The sequence below is a fragment of the Carassius carassius genome, chromosome 37 (genome assembly GCF_963082965.1).
Source record: "Carassius carassius chromosome 37, fCarCar2.1, whole genome shotgun sequence".
NCBI classification, from domain to species: Eukaryota; Metazoa; Chordata; class Actinopteri; order Cypriniformes; family Cyprinidae; genus Carassius; species Carassius carassius.
This window is the reverse complement of record NC_081791.1, coordinates 9,498,193-9,511,127: the sequence shown is the minus strand read 5'-3', so window position 1 is coordinate 9,511,127 and position 12,935 is coordinate 9,498,193. Positions and strand designations below refer to the sequence as shown.

Here is a 12,935-nt window from a genome sequence, read left to right as displayed (position 1 = left end):
TGGTTACCAATTTAGCCGATTAAGATGTCACTCAGAAGGGACTAGCTAATTTTGGAAATTTTGGAATGAAGAAAATTATTGCTTGATATTTAAAAAAATAAATAAAACTATAATAACAGGGTTGTATGAGCAGGGTTTCAGTCACCAATGCCATATTTGCAATAAATAAATAAATAAATATAATTGTCTTCCCACCAAGCTAAGATTTATTTTATATTTATTTATTTTCTATTACATTTTTTGAGTTAGTTTTTAATATAGAACATTAAATATCAGTGTTGTTATTGTTAACTAAAACTAAAATAGTAGTTGTCATTTTTCAGTAATTGAAATAAAGCTAATATTGAAATATAAATAAAAAATAAAACATAAACAAACATTTTTAATATTGCCTTGGCAACTAACTGAAATAAATACATTTAAACTGAAGTAAAATTACTACAATTAACCCTGAAATAATATGAAATAAAATACAGTGTGTGTATATATGTATGTATATATGTATACACACACACACACACACACTGTAAATTATTTATTAATAGATTATACACTATACTTTTAAACATGACAAAAGCACATGAACTTTATTACGATTAACTGAAAATATAAAAATAAAAGAATAATATTAATAAATACTATAATACACAGGAAAATATTTTTTAATCATTTTAATAATGTTTAAAACCTGTAAAGATTATTGGAATATTTTATTTCAGTCTTTCTAAAAAAAATCTAGTTTAAATTCAGTGTTACCTGCCTTTTTTATTGTTATCATTTGTAAAATTTACTAGCAATTTCTGAGTGAAAATTATTTCAGAGCAACCCCTCAAGCGAGTTACAATTTGTTTTCAGTGCAGTTTATAAGCAATATTAAAATAACACAACACTGCATATCAATACAATTTTGCCATTTATTTTATTTGATAGATATGGTTCAAGACTTCTGGCAGCCGAAATCATCATTTTATGGTAATACTGAAATTTAATGTATTTGATATCTACAGTTCACGCTAGCTTAATTTTATGTTAGACAGCATTTTGCCTACCATATCTAATAGCTATTACAACAACAACAAACATAATTTGTGCTTCTAATGCTTATTAGAATAGTAACAGGACACTAATTTGTACAGTATTCATGAAAAAGCATCACACACTAGCAGCATAGCTAAGTCAAGTATACACATTCTGCAAGTGCATAAAAACATACATTTATCAAACAAAACATTCTTTGTACTATTCAAAATATTACCCTATATGTTACATTCATGTCTCGTTTATGTTAATGCAACAAGATGCAAAGATAGCTAACACTGCTATTCCGCTAAGCGGTATTTTAACATATGTGCTTGCGTCTTTCAGGCACTTGCTAAAAATAGACTTGCACTGGTGTCTGCCGTTGCTTCATATGACACACTGGTAAAAGAGGACAGCACAGTAAGGGTGTGTGTGTGTGTGTGTGTGTGTGTGTGTGTGTGTGTGTGTGTGTGAGCGTGTTCCTGCATGTCAGCGTGTGTTTCTTCATATGTAAGACCACAGATTCTTTGAACTAGCACAACTGATTTCCACCTCCTGGCAAACTGCAGACTGTTGTGACTCACAACAACATGTAGGTGTTGTTTTGATAAGGATGCTGTTGCCGTTTGCCAAGGCGATGGCACCGAGATTGTGAATGTAAATAAACTATAAATAAGCATTGTAATGTCTTGATCTCGGTCTCCACGGTTTCATTCAACTGCATTTTCATTACAAAATAGAAACCAGACACTTGATTTATTCACAGTCTGTTTCTAAGTCATGGCCTACATCCTGTTGTTTTGGCATGCAATGGTGAGAGGAACATCTTATGTTAGTAATACAGTGCTTAAATGTATGAGGTCGACAGAATCGACAGAATCTGTTAAAATTATCAAGCTGATCTAGTAAATCTGTCAGTTTCTCAATTGGAGCCTATAGCACTGCATTGTGGGACATGCATTTAGGGATAATGCAGTGTCAACGAGAAAACATTGGACGCAATTAATGCAGCATCTCTGTTCATGTTAAATTATTTAAAATGAGTGATTTGTTTTCTCAGTTTATTAAAACAACATATAACGATTCAATTTACAATATCTTCAAAATTTATTAATTAAAGCCATAAAAAAACAAAAACTCACCTCATATATATGACCAGGGGTGGTTTCTCCATTAGGGCCATTGGGCGATGCACCACAAAATAGTCCAACCAGAGTTGAGTGGACAACTGCACTCAAATTCAGATGTACTTGATCGACATCATGATAAACGTTACCACAGCGCAGATAAAGTAATGTAATATAATTAAGTACTGTTGTAAATGAGCAGAATATAAGTGGAATGTGGAATATAAGCGAGTAAATAGTGATTTATGTGACTTCAATATTTTTTTATTAAACTGATTTTGAAGTAAAATGTTTTTTGGAAAATCACATCCTGGCTCCAGTCTTCATTTGCTGCCGAATTAGAAACATATATAGAAACATAAGGAGGGCAAAAGATTGATTGTTAGAGATTTATATTAATACTATAATAGTAATTCTCATTAATCATTCAACCAAAAACAGAAAACTAAATGTATTTTGCCATTCATTTATATGACAACAGCGTATTGGGGGCCTGAAAACACAAGCTTTTGAAAACAGTTTTAAAAGTGCATGTTTTTGAAAACTATACCATTATCCATGTAAACTACACAAAGGTGAATTTTGGAAAACTGTGACTTCATACGCATCACGTGTTCTGTCTAGGGCTGTGTGTGCAGGTGTGTAGTGTTTCTTTACAAAGTGATATAGCCTTCAACTGGACTGTTATGAATGATGCAGCATTATCAGTTAATTTGCCGATTTATGTGAACGGGATTGTTTCAAGGACATTGTCATCTGTATGTGAACCAGTGGATTAGAATTCTGGTTGTTTCACGGTTTACCACAGTTTTACTCTTACTTTTTTTAAAAAGAACAACTGTGCTTCAATCAACGATCCAAACAAACTTGCTACATTATAGTATGAGCAGTTTTGATAGAAAATGTGATTAGTATCATTTCAAAATGTAAAGCAAAAACAGAACAGTTTGACCCTAGCTCTGTGAAGTCATGCTACAGTACATAAAATATAGGACCTACACGAAACAGAAACAGTAGACGGCTGAATGAGAAGCAAATTCACTCGCTGCCAGCAGGTGGCACTTATGAAACAGCAGCGATAGAACGTTTCCTTGGTTACCGCTGTAAACAAAGCAGCGCTGCGCTTTAAAATACTACATTAATATGATTTAAATAAAGGTAAGATGAAAATAAATACCATCTGAACTTTTCTGAAGATAGTTTCCCCAATTCATTATTTAGGATTTTATTCCAATATTTCGCACATCGTGAACAGTGATCTTGCTCTGTCTGCTATAGTATTTTTCTCCTCTTTGCAGGGCTCTCAAGTCTCACGCATTGGGCGTGAGACCCCACACCTTGTATTTCTCATGCAGAGACATTACGAGGAAAACGCCCACCAAGTTGCGGCGCTATTTTTTAAACCGTGAAACAGGTAGAGGAATCAAGTGAGTTCCCCGACGGCCCTGACACACACCAGCTAATCGAATAAAAAAATATAGCTACCGATCAGCCAATCAGAAAATAGCATTGCTGTATCTGGGTAAGATTTCCACAGGCTCGTGCACAACACAGATTCAGACTCTCGCTGAAGTAGGTAACGTAACGGTTACAGAAGAGGACAGTGGCTGTCACATTTTAAATGATTTACATCTCGCCGAACTAATTTCTACACACTGATCAACGTGGGAGAAGAACATCCTATGAGTACAGTAAGTCATCGCACCATTGCTGGGGAATATATGTGCCCCCCCCCCCCCCAGTTTTTGTCCAACTCCATTGACTTGCCATTACAATGACCCCTATTTTCACTATATGATTTTTTTTTTATCAATATATGAATTTTCAATTTTTTTAAAACAGATATATTTTGGTCTGATGGTTATTATGACCCCGACACACACGCAATTTTGGCCATCATACGTGGTCGGCCATAGCATTTGCGCCTATTATTAGCCCACTATTATTTTTTTATGGCTAAAGTGTATGCAAGAGGATGCGGGGCTACTTTGACAGTTTTATATAAGAGACTAATATAATAGGCCTATCCATAATACTTGTTGGCAGTACCCATAATAGTTTGAATTATTTGTAGTTTTTTCTTTCCTTTTATTTTTACTGCACAACATCCTGGTCCCCATTTTGAAAACGTTTTTGCCTAGGCTATTTCATTATATTTTATCCAATGTATAATATTGATTATTGCATTGGTCTATTTCAAAGATGTCAGGGGAAGAGGCAAAGGAGCTTTCTTTCATGCTTTGCTCTAAAAGATCAGCTCCCTAAAAGGGTGGCTAGGTCAGAGGAGGAGACTGTGGAGAAGACAGTGGAGGAGGCAATTAGGGTGCCAATAGAGGATGGGTCCATGGAAGAGACTGTGGAGGACACCATAGAGGAAACAGTGGAGAACCCACTGGAAACAGGGAAAAAGAGAGGGTTAAGTAGAGCAGCCACCTATGTGCTCCTTTAAGAAGGAGTGGTCAACCCTATGGCCATTCATCACAATGGGAACCACCAGCTCTTTTTTACTGGTGCTTAGTCTGCAGACGAGATCTCCTGTGTCCATCAAGGTGAGAGGGACATAAGCAGGGAGGCTTTCTAAAATAGCTGCATTGGTGTTAGTGCTCCTGCATTCAAATGCCTATGATGAGAGGGTTTTCTCCATGGTGGGATTAAACAAGACCAAAACTAGGAACAGCTTAGCACTTGATGGAACCCTGTCATCCATCATGACAGTAAAAATGGCTGGCCTGAAACCACAGTGCTATAATACAATAAACAACACTGACCATTTTCTCGCTCACTCATTCACTCACACACACACACACACACACACACACACACACACACACACACACACACACACACACACACACACACACACACACACACACACACACACAAATAAATGCTGAATTAAATAAATATTATTTTATTTGTAAGAATATGTGTCATTTATGAGATCAGACACCCATCCCCATCAAACCCCTGCCGCCATTGCGGCCGCCACCAAAATCTCACTCTGAACTCAGTTCAAAACTTGAGAGCCCTGTCTTTGCGATCATCTTCAGCATCTCTTGCTTCTGTTAACGTCGATTTACAGTTGATTTATTTGCGCAGTTAAAGAATTAGTTGTGTGTTATTAATAGTTCTCAAACCATTAGTCAGAAGTGTATACAGTTAACAGGGATCTCCTCTCAATTCATAATGCTGTCTGTGGCCATTTTTCAAAAGTTCATACCATGTGTGTAATTCAATCCAGTTTCCCATTTGAACCGGTATATTGCCTTGCACTAAGTCAAACTTTTCAAAATAAAAATATTTTTTTCTTTTAGTGCACTGTTGTTATGTAACCATCCCCAAAGTTACTTCAAATGTCAATGTGCTCTCTAGCGCCCCCTAGAATATTGAGCTTTGTTGCAGCCACAGAAAAACAATAACATGCTTTTGCAATATATTGGCTAAAAGTATTTGCATATGCATAATTAAATGTATAAAGGAAGTGATTTATCATTTTTATTAATATTTAATTCTTATTTTTACTTAATATCTAATTTATTATACTATTTAGTTATTGTTTTTGTTTCTATTATATATGAATACTATATTATTATTATCATCAATACATTGCAAAGCAATTTCTGACATTTTGGGTTATATTTTGTGCACTGAACAATAGTCAACTATGTTCCACAACCACCAAAATCTCTTCCTTTCTTTCACTTGAACCTCTCTCTCTCAGATCTGTGGCTGAGTTTGCTGTGTTTTCTAGGCGGATGCTCTGCAGCTCACAGGCACGCTGCACTTTTCCTGTTGCGCACTACCATAGTGAGCTACAGAAACCAGGACTCAGCGGGGGCCAAAAGAGGACATGGAAAGCTGATCTCAGACCATCCTCAGAAAAAATAGGTCAATATGCATTAGCTGCGACCATTTACAAAAGTTCCTTCGGTCGGACTGGTCTGTCTCTACACACGTCCACCGTTTCCTCTTCTGGTTAATAATCATCACATGTAGGATCACGACAACTGATGTCTGATTCAGAAGTAGGAACTATCAATTATAAACACAAAACCGGTGGCTTCAGTGACCTCTTCCACAGAGTGAAATGTCACTAAATCCATGCCACTGTTACATCAATGATGCCCAATACACACCACAAATGCTTTATCCCTTTACTGACAGAGTTTGTCTCCCCTTCGGAAATTATGGTGTTTGCACTTTAATGGCAGCAAACAGTCAAAGTGATTAGGCAACAAAGGTGATAAGGAGAGAAAATAGATAAAGGCTATTATGCCCTTCGCCCTGAGGAAATGAATCAATATTGTGTAGTGTTATGGCCTGTTGGTCTAATGCGTATCACAACAGGCCCCGAAATACTCCTAAGTGCTTAAATGCCTATTGAGTTTGGTGCAGCCCACTCCTATTTCCTGACCATATGATAGCCAGTGATGAGAAATCAAGAACGAGGGGGTTCCTGTCTGCCTGGATGAGAGGAACAGCAGCATGAGTCTCACTTTCTGTCGGCCTCGATGCAACGAGAGGCTGTTCCTCGGGTCACCGCCTCTCCACCCAGCAGACAGAAGATGATGTCAGTGAACCAAATGCATGCAGGTCGCTCTTGTTCAGCTGTGAATAACAGAAGGGAACCAGAAGGGGTTTTCAGTCTGATCCCACAGGAGAACTTTTTCAAAAGTTTCAAACAGAAAGCCATCTGTGTACTGGTGCTCTAAAAACCCAGAAACCAATAGACTCTTGTGAAAAATAGATTCTAAATGGCACCACATACGGGTTTCTTTTGCTTGTGGGATGTGAATAGAAAACTGCTTTTTGAAAAACAAGAATAAGGAAGCATTAAACATTTTAATCCTAAAAAACTTAAGGTCTTCATAGACATTTGTCTTTTTAATATGTTGTCTTAAATTGTTATAATAAGAAAAGAGGCGTGCATAAAGCAAGCAAGTATGGTTAATTTTGATTTGATGTCGACTATAAACCTTAAAACAAGACTTATTTTAGCATTGAATGGTTATATTATGATTCTGAATTATTAATAGCAAGGCCATAAACGCCTGAGACAATAGAGAGGACACGGCATTATTTCAATGCTTTATTCATAAACTATTACAAATTAGGACATCTTAACTAGATGTCTAAATGTTAACTAACTAGTTAACTAATGTATATATATATATATATATATATATATATATGTATATATATATATATATATATATATATACACATACTAAAATAACTGAAAATTATATATATTATTTATTATATACTAAACATACTAGAATTACTAACACTAAAACTGAACTGAAAACTGAAATAAAATGAATAAAATTTACAGACATATTTATATAACCAAATACCAATAACTAATAAAAATGATGGAATTATGAAATAATGGCAAAATGAAAACACACTGTAAAAAAGAAAAAGTTCAGCTCAAATTCTCTGAATGAATGAGAAGCAAATTCACTCGCTGCCAGCAGGTGGCACTTATGAAACAGCAGCGATAGAACGTTTCCTTGGTTACCGCTGTAAACAAAGCAGCGCTGCGCTTTAAAATACTACATTAATATGATTTAAATAAAGGTAAGATGAAAATAAATACCATCTGAACTTTTCTGAAGATAGTTTCCCCAATTCATTATTTAGGATTTTATTCCAATATTTCGCACATCGTGAACAGTGATCTTGCTCTGTCTGCTATAGTATTTTTCTCCTCTTTGCGATCATCTTCAGCGTCTTATATACTCTGGCAAGGCAACCCGACGGCACAGAACTTTTGAGTTGAAGATATCAACTTTATTTTTTACGTTTTGAAGAACTACAATTATTAAGTTGCGTCAGCTAAGTTTTTCAAGTTCTGACAACAAAGTTTTTTTAATTCAAGTTACTGTAACTTTCAAGTCTGTAAAAGCTTACTATTTTGAGTTCTGATTACCAGATATTTTACTAATAGAAAAATTCTTGTCACAGCAACTGAAACAACAATTACTGTCACTGAGGTAATTCATTTTTTTCTGTTTTCTGGAAACAAAAAGAATTATGTTTGAAAAGTCTCCACATTATAAAAATGTATGTTTGTTTTCAAATGACAAAGGTGAAAAAGACAACATTGTCTTTGTTTGTAAATCAATTTTCAAGATTATTATATCTAAAACATAAACATGACCAGTTCAACATACTCTAGGCATCAAAACTAGACACACAAACCTCAAGAACGGTGACAACCAACACATGATAAAAAGATGAGCTCTTTACATCACAGTACAACAAATAACCAACAATAATGATTAAACAATAATAAAAATGTTGAAATATAGTCAGCAAGCAGCAAAACAATAATGCTATAACAGTAACTGCATAATTTATTCACGCTGCAATGCATGCTGGGAACTCACAAAGCCTTAAAATTGAAACAATATGAAATTCTTTGTTCAGATAACTGTGTTTGACTAGCTGGGGCAACATTTGGGGTAACTTTGTTGGTCTGACAAGGATTTTTGTGTAGTTTCAAGAAAATAGCATTTTTTGGTATTTGAGACTCAAAAGGTTTCCTAAACTGGAAAATGAGTAGTTTATTTTTACAGTGTTGTTGAGACCTTACAAATACAAATATTGCCAAAGATGACCGATAAAGAGTTGTATAGTGCCTAAGTATTAATTCAGAAATGTGTAAATCCCCAGCTGAAAAAGCCAAATTATCTGAACTTTCTGAATTATCTGAACTAGAATTAGAAGGAATGTTTCACTTCGACAAAGACGCCAGGGAAAGTTACCGCTGGCATCGTGACAAGATGGCAGACGCAAACTTTCAAACGTGAATGCAAAAATCTTAGTAAGGTGAACAATTTTGAGCTGTCATTTTTACAGTGAAGAGGCTGTAAAATTGAGAATGTTTTTCCACTACCAGGAGCCTTTTGTGCTTTGGATGCTGAAGGTCCTTCATGGCACAATCCACCGCAAACTCAACAGTGAAGTCCACTCAAGAAGCCAAAAGAATAAAAGAGTTAGTTCAAGTAGTTTAGCAAAAAAAAAAAGTAGAAAAAAAGAAAACTTCATGTCATTCCAAACCTTTATGGCTTGCTTTCTTCTGAGTAACACAAAATATATAACCAAGTTGTTTTGCTGACCATTTGACTTCCACATGAAGAAAAAAAAAACATTTCAAAATGTCAAAATATATTTGTTATGTTTCACAGAAGAATATTAGTCATACAGGTTTAAAACAACATGCAGTTTTCATTTTTGCTGTACCATCCCTTTAAGGTGACACACTAAAGCGCTTTTAAAAAGAGCTTCATGTTTCATTCATTTTGGGAGATCCCCCAACACTTTTCAGTAGAATTCATTCATTCTAGTTAACATGTTGACCACTCTGCGTAACTATCATGTACACAGTGGTTTTCCATCCGTTTGTACCCTTCCTCTATCCTCCTGCACTGTGTAGTGTTAATTATTAAGGGATTTTCATACAGTGTGGTGCCTTAAACCCTCCCTCTACCCTCAGTCACACATATTCCACTCTAATCCATAGGGACTATTCATTTTTCCCTCACTCTCTCCCTCCCTCTCTCTCTCTCTCAGCTCATGTCTGTCTTAAGATACAGAAGCGTATACGAGTGTTACTTGATCCTGAATCTACTTTGACATCAGCGGTGGCAGGAGTGCACGGCCTGCATATTAAACCCTCTCTGTGCACTGCACAAGTAGGAGAGTGTCTACACCAAATGCATATATTGCATACAAACTGACCCATTCGTTCACCTTTCAAACACTTAGCTAAACCCACAGTGAGCGAGTTTCTGCATCCTGCTGTGACAGCATGACCGTCTGTCACGTCACACAATACAGACTCCGGTCATGTGGTTAAAAATGCAGCCACTGTAGCTAGTCTGTAAGGATGTGGAATGTTTAATATATAAGAGTCAAGCAACAAAACAATGGGCTCTAAAAGGTCATGCCATTTTTGCAGTTTGCATGTGGGCTTTATTGCATATATGTGCAAAAGAGAGAAAGTAATTTATATATTTATGTATTTATTCATCAATGCATATCTATCTATCTATCTATCTATCTATCTATCTATCTATCTATCTATCTATCTATATATATATATATTTTTTTTTTGTAGACAGTCCTAGTCTACGTAATGCCCTATGTGTAATAACTTACTTGTTTTTGAATACTAGTATCTAATATTTGATTTGAGAGTACATAACATGACCTAATGACCTAACATGCTAATTATAATAATAATAATAATAATAATAATTTTGATTTATAAAACAAATTATTATTTTCTAGTAAACAATAATAATAATTATGATTATTATATATTTACTACTGCTGTCAAACGATTAATCGCGATTAATCATGCAAAATAAAAGTTTTTGTGTTTGCATAATATATGTGTTCTCTCTATATTTATTATGTAAATATAAATACACACACATGCATGTATATATTTCAGAAAAATAGGTTATGTTTATATATATATATATATATATATATATATATATATATATATATATATATATATATATGTTTATTTATTTATTATATAAATTATATGAATATAAATATAGAAATAAATGTTAATATTTTTAAAATATATACTGTATGTGTGTGTATTTATATATACATAATAAATATAGAGAGAACACATATATTATGCAAACAATTATTTTTATTTTGGATGATTAATCGCGATTAATCGTTTGACAGCAGTAGTAAATATATTATATTATAATTATTTTACAACAAATCATTATTTAATACATCAAAAATATCATGCAGCTGAACTTGAACATCAGTGATGATCGGCAGCTTTGATATTTTGATAATAATTCTTTGTGTTCAACAGGAAAACAGTTGTGAGTTTTTGAGTTTTGAGTGACATATCAGGGTGGACGAATGAAGTAAATTATCTGAACAAGCTGCGACTCGATTAAACTGACCAAAATCAGAAGAGTGAATGGGTGATTTCTGTCCTAGAGCTTTAGACATGCATAATCCTGCAACTTAATTATCAAATGTACATTTTTATTCTGCTGATGACATTAGACTCAACACAGTTGACACAAAAAGGTGCAAACGCCAGTTCATCAGTCACTAAGCCCTCCATAGACAGCATATCTCTCTCATACACACACACACACACACACACACACACACACACACACACACACACACACAGTGAGTCTGAGCTGCAGTGTAAGAGGATTTCATTCATCCATATTCACTGTATCGGACCGACTCGCACAGTTTCTCGGTCAGCATGCACTGGGGGGCATAAGCACTCGCTACAAGTCACTTTCTAGCTTTAATAAAGTCTATCCTGCTGGGCCAGGAGGAATAACTTAACACTTTCACTCCCAAACTGCAGACATGATGAAAGGTGCTTTTTTTTAATCACAGGTGCAAAGAAATAAATGACACACACTGGAATAATATTAACCACATTAAATAATATCCCCTACACAAACAGTACTTTTGGGCAGTAATGCCATCAGATATTATTACATATTAGTACTGTTATTACTGTACATATCAAGATATGAGAAGATGTATCCAAAAATACACAACTTGCAAAAAAATACAATGGTTTTTGTGTATTCTTGGATGTACTGTGGACACCATTATTTATAATGAAATAAGTATAAATATTTCCAAGTACCATATATTACAATCACTGGTCTTGCCACAGTACTTTTTGTAAAAGATGGTAGCAAATGGCACATATTCAAAATACAATGGTAAATGTACATAAAACCATGGTGTTATGTCTAAATAACATGGTTCCATCCCAAACACATGGAAGCACCATGCAGCATATCCAACAAATTATGGTATTGCTATAGTACTTGCACCAGAAATGGCTTGATAGTCCTAAAAACAAACTGGTTGTACCATGGTTCTTTTTGGTAGGTTTTTTTTTATCAGTACCAGAGGAAGAGCAAAATTTCATTTCAAAACACTCATTCAGGACACCCTTTAAACCATCTCCCCCTTACTGTTTCTTTCTCTACACCACTCCTCTCAAGAAAATCCCGAATCAATAAGAACATCAATATGAGCTCAGAATGATCTCCAGTCTTCTGAAAAAGATCTCAGCACAACCCTAATCGTGTTTTAGACTGACTCGGGCTACTATTGTCTGCCAGACGTCTAGAGTCTGAAACCACACAGCATATTTAGGCTATACGGAACGATAGTTATATAAGTGACACAGCTACTAAGAGTCTCATAAAGTTCTGTTCAACAACCCACCGAGCCGAACACGTAAACGCCTCCGACTGCCAGACAGAACAGCTCAAAGTTCAACATTTGCTGGCATGGTCAGTGAGGGAGGATGAAGCGCGCTTACCGTGCGCTGTCTCACAGAGCCAGAGAGAGAGATGCGGCGCGCAGCATCCCTGCCATCCTCCGTGAGAAGAAGACTTGTAGTGTGACAAACCGCGGCTCGTCAGCTCTCCTCCGGCGCACACCGCTGCACGCTGGGCATCACGGCTGGTCTCGTGCTCTCAGTTCATCTGCTGCGGAGCGCGCGCACCGACGCCTACTCTGATTGAGTTTCGAGAGCGCAGAGGCTTTCTCTGGGCATATAAGGACCATGTGATGAGACTCATCCCTCCGTCTGCGCGAGCCCGATCAGCGCCACCCAATGGGGAAACGATGCTATTCATCATTAACGCGATTGGGCCGTGCAGTGGGATAGAAAATCGGCCCAGTTCTGAAAGAGTTAAGATTTACATTTATCGCGGTCAGATATTGGGTGGTGCGGGGCTAGTT

General features: G+C 35.8%; 1 protein-coding gene across 1 annotated transcript in view; it reads right to left on the bottom strand.

Moving 5' to 3' along the window:
• LOC132117962 (uncharacterized) overlaps positions 1-12,732 on the bottom strand; it is a 49,977-nt gene extending 37,245 nt beyond the window's left edge. The window contains exon 1 of the mRNA XM_059527365.1: positions 12,511-12,732. The gene's annotated coding sequence lies outside the window, so the exon portion shown is untranslated. The remainder of the gene's footprint in view (positions 1-12,510) is intronic.
• Between the last annotated feature and the right edge of the window lie 203 nt (positions 12,733-12,935).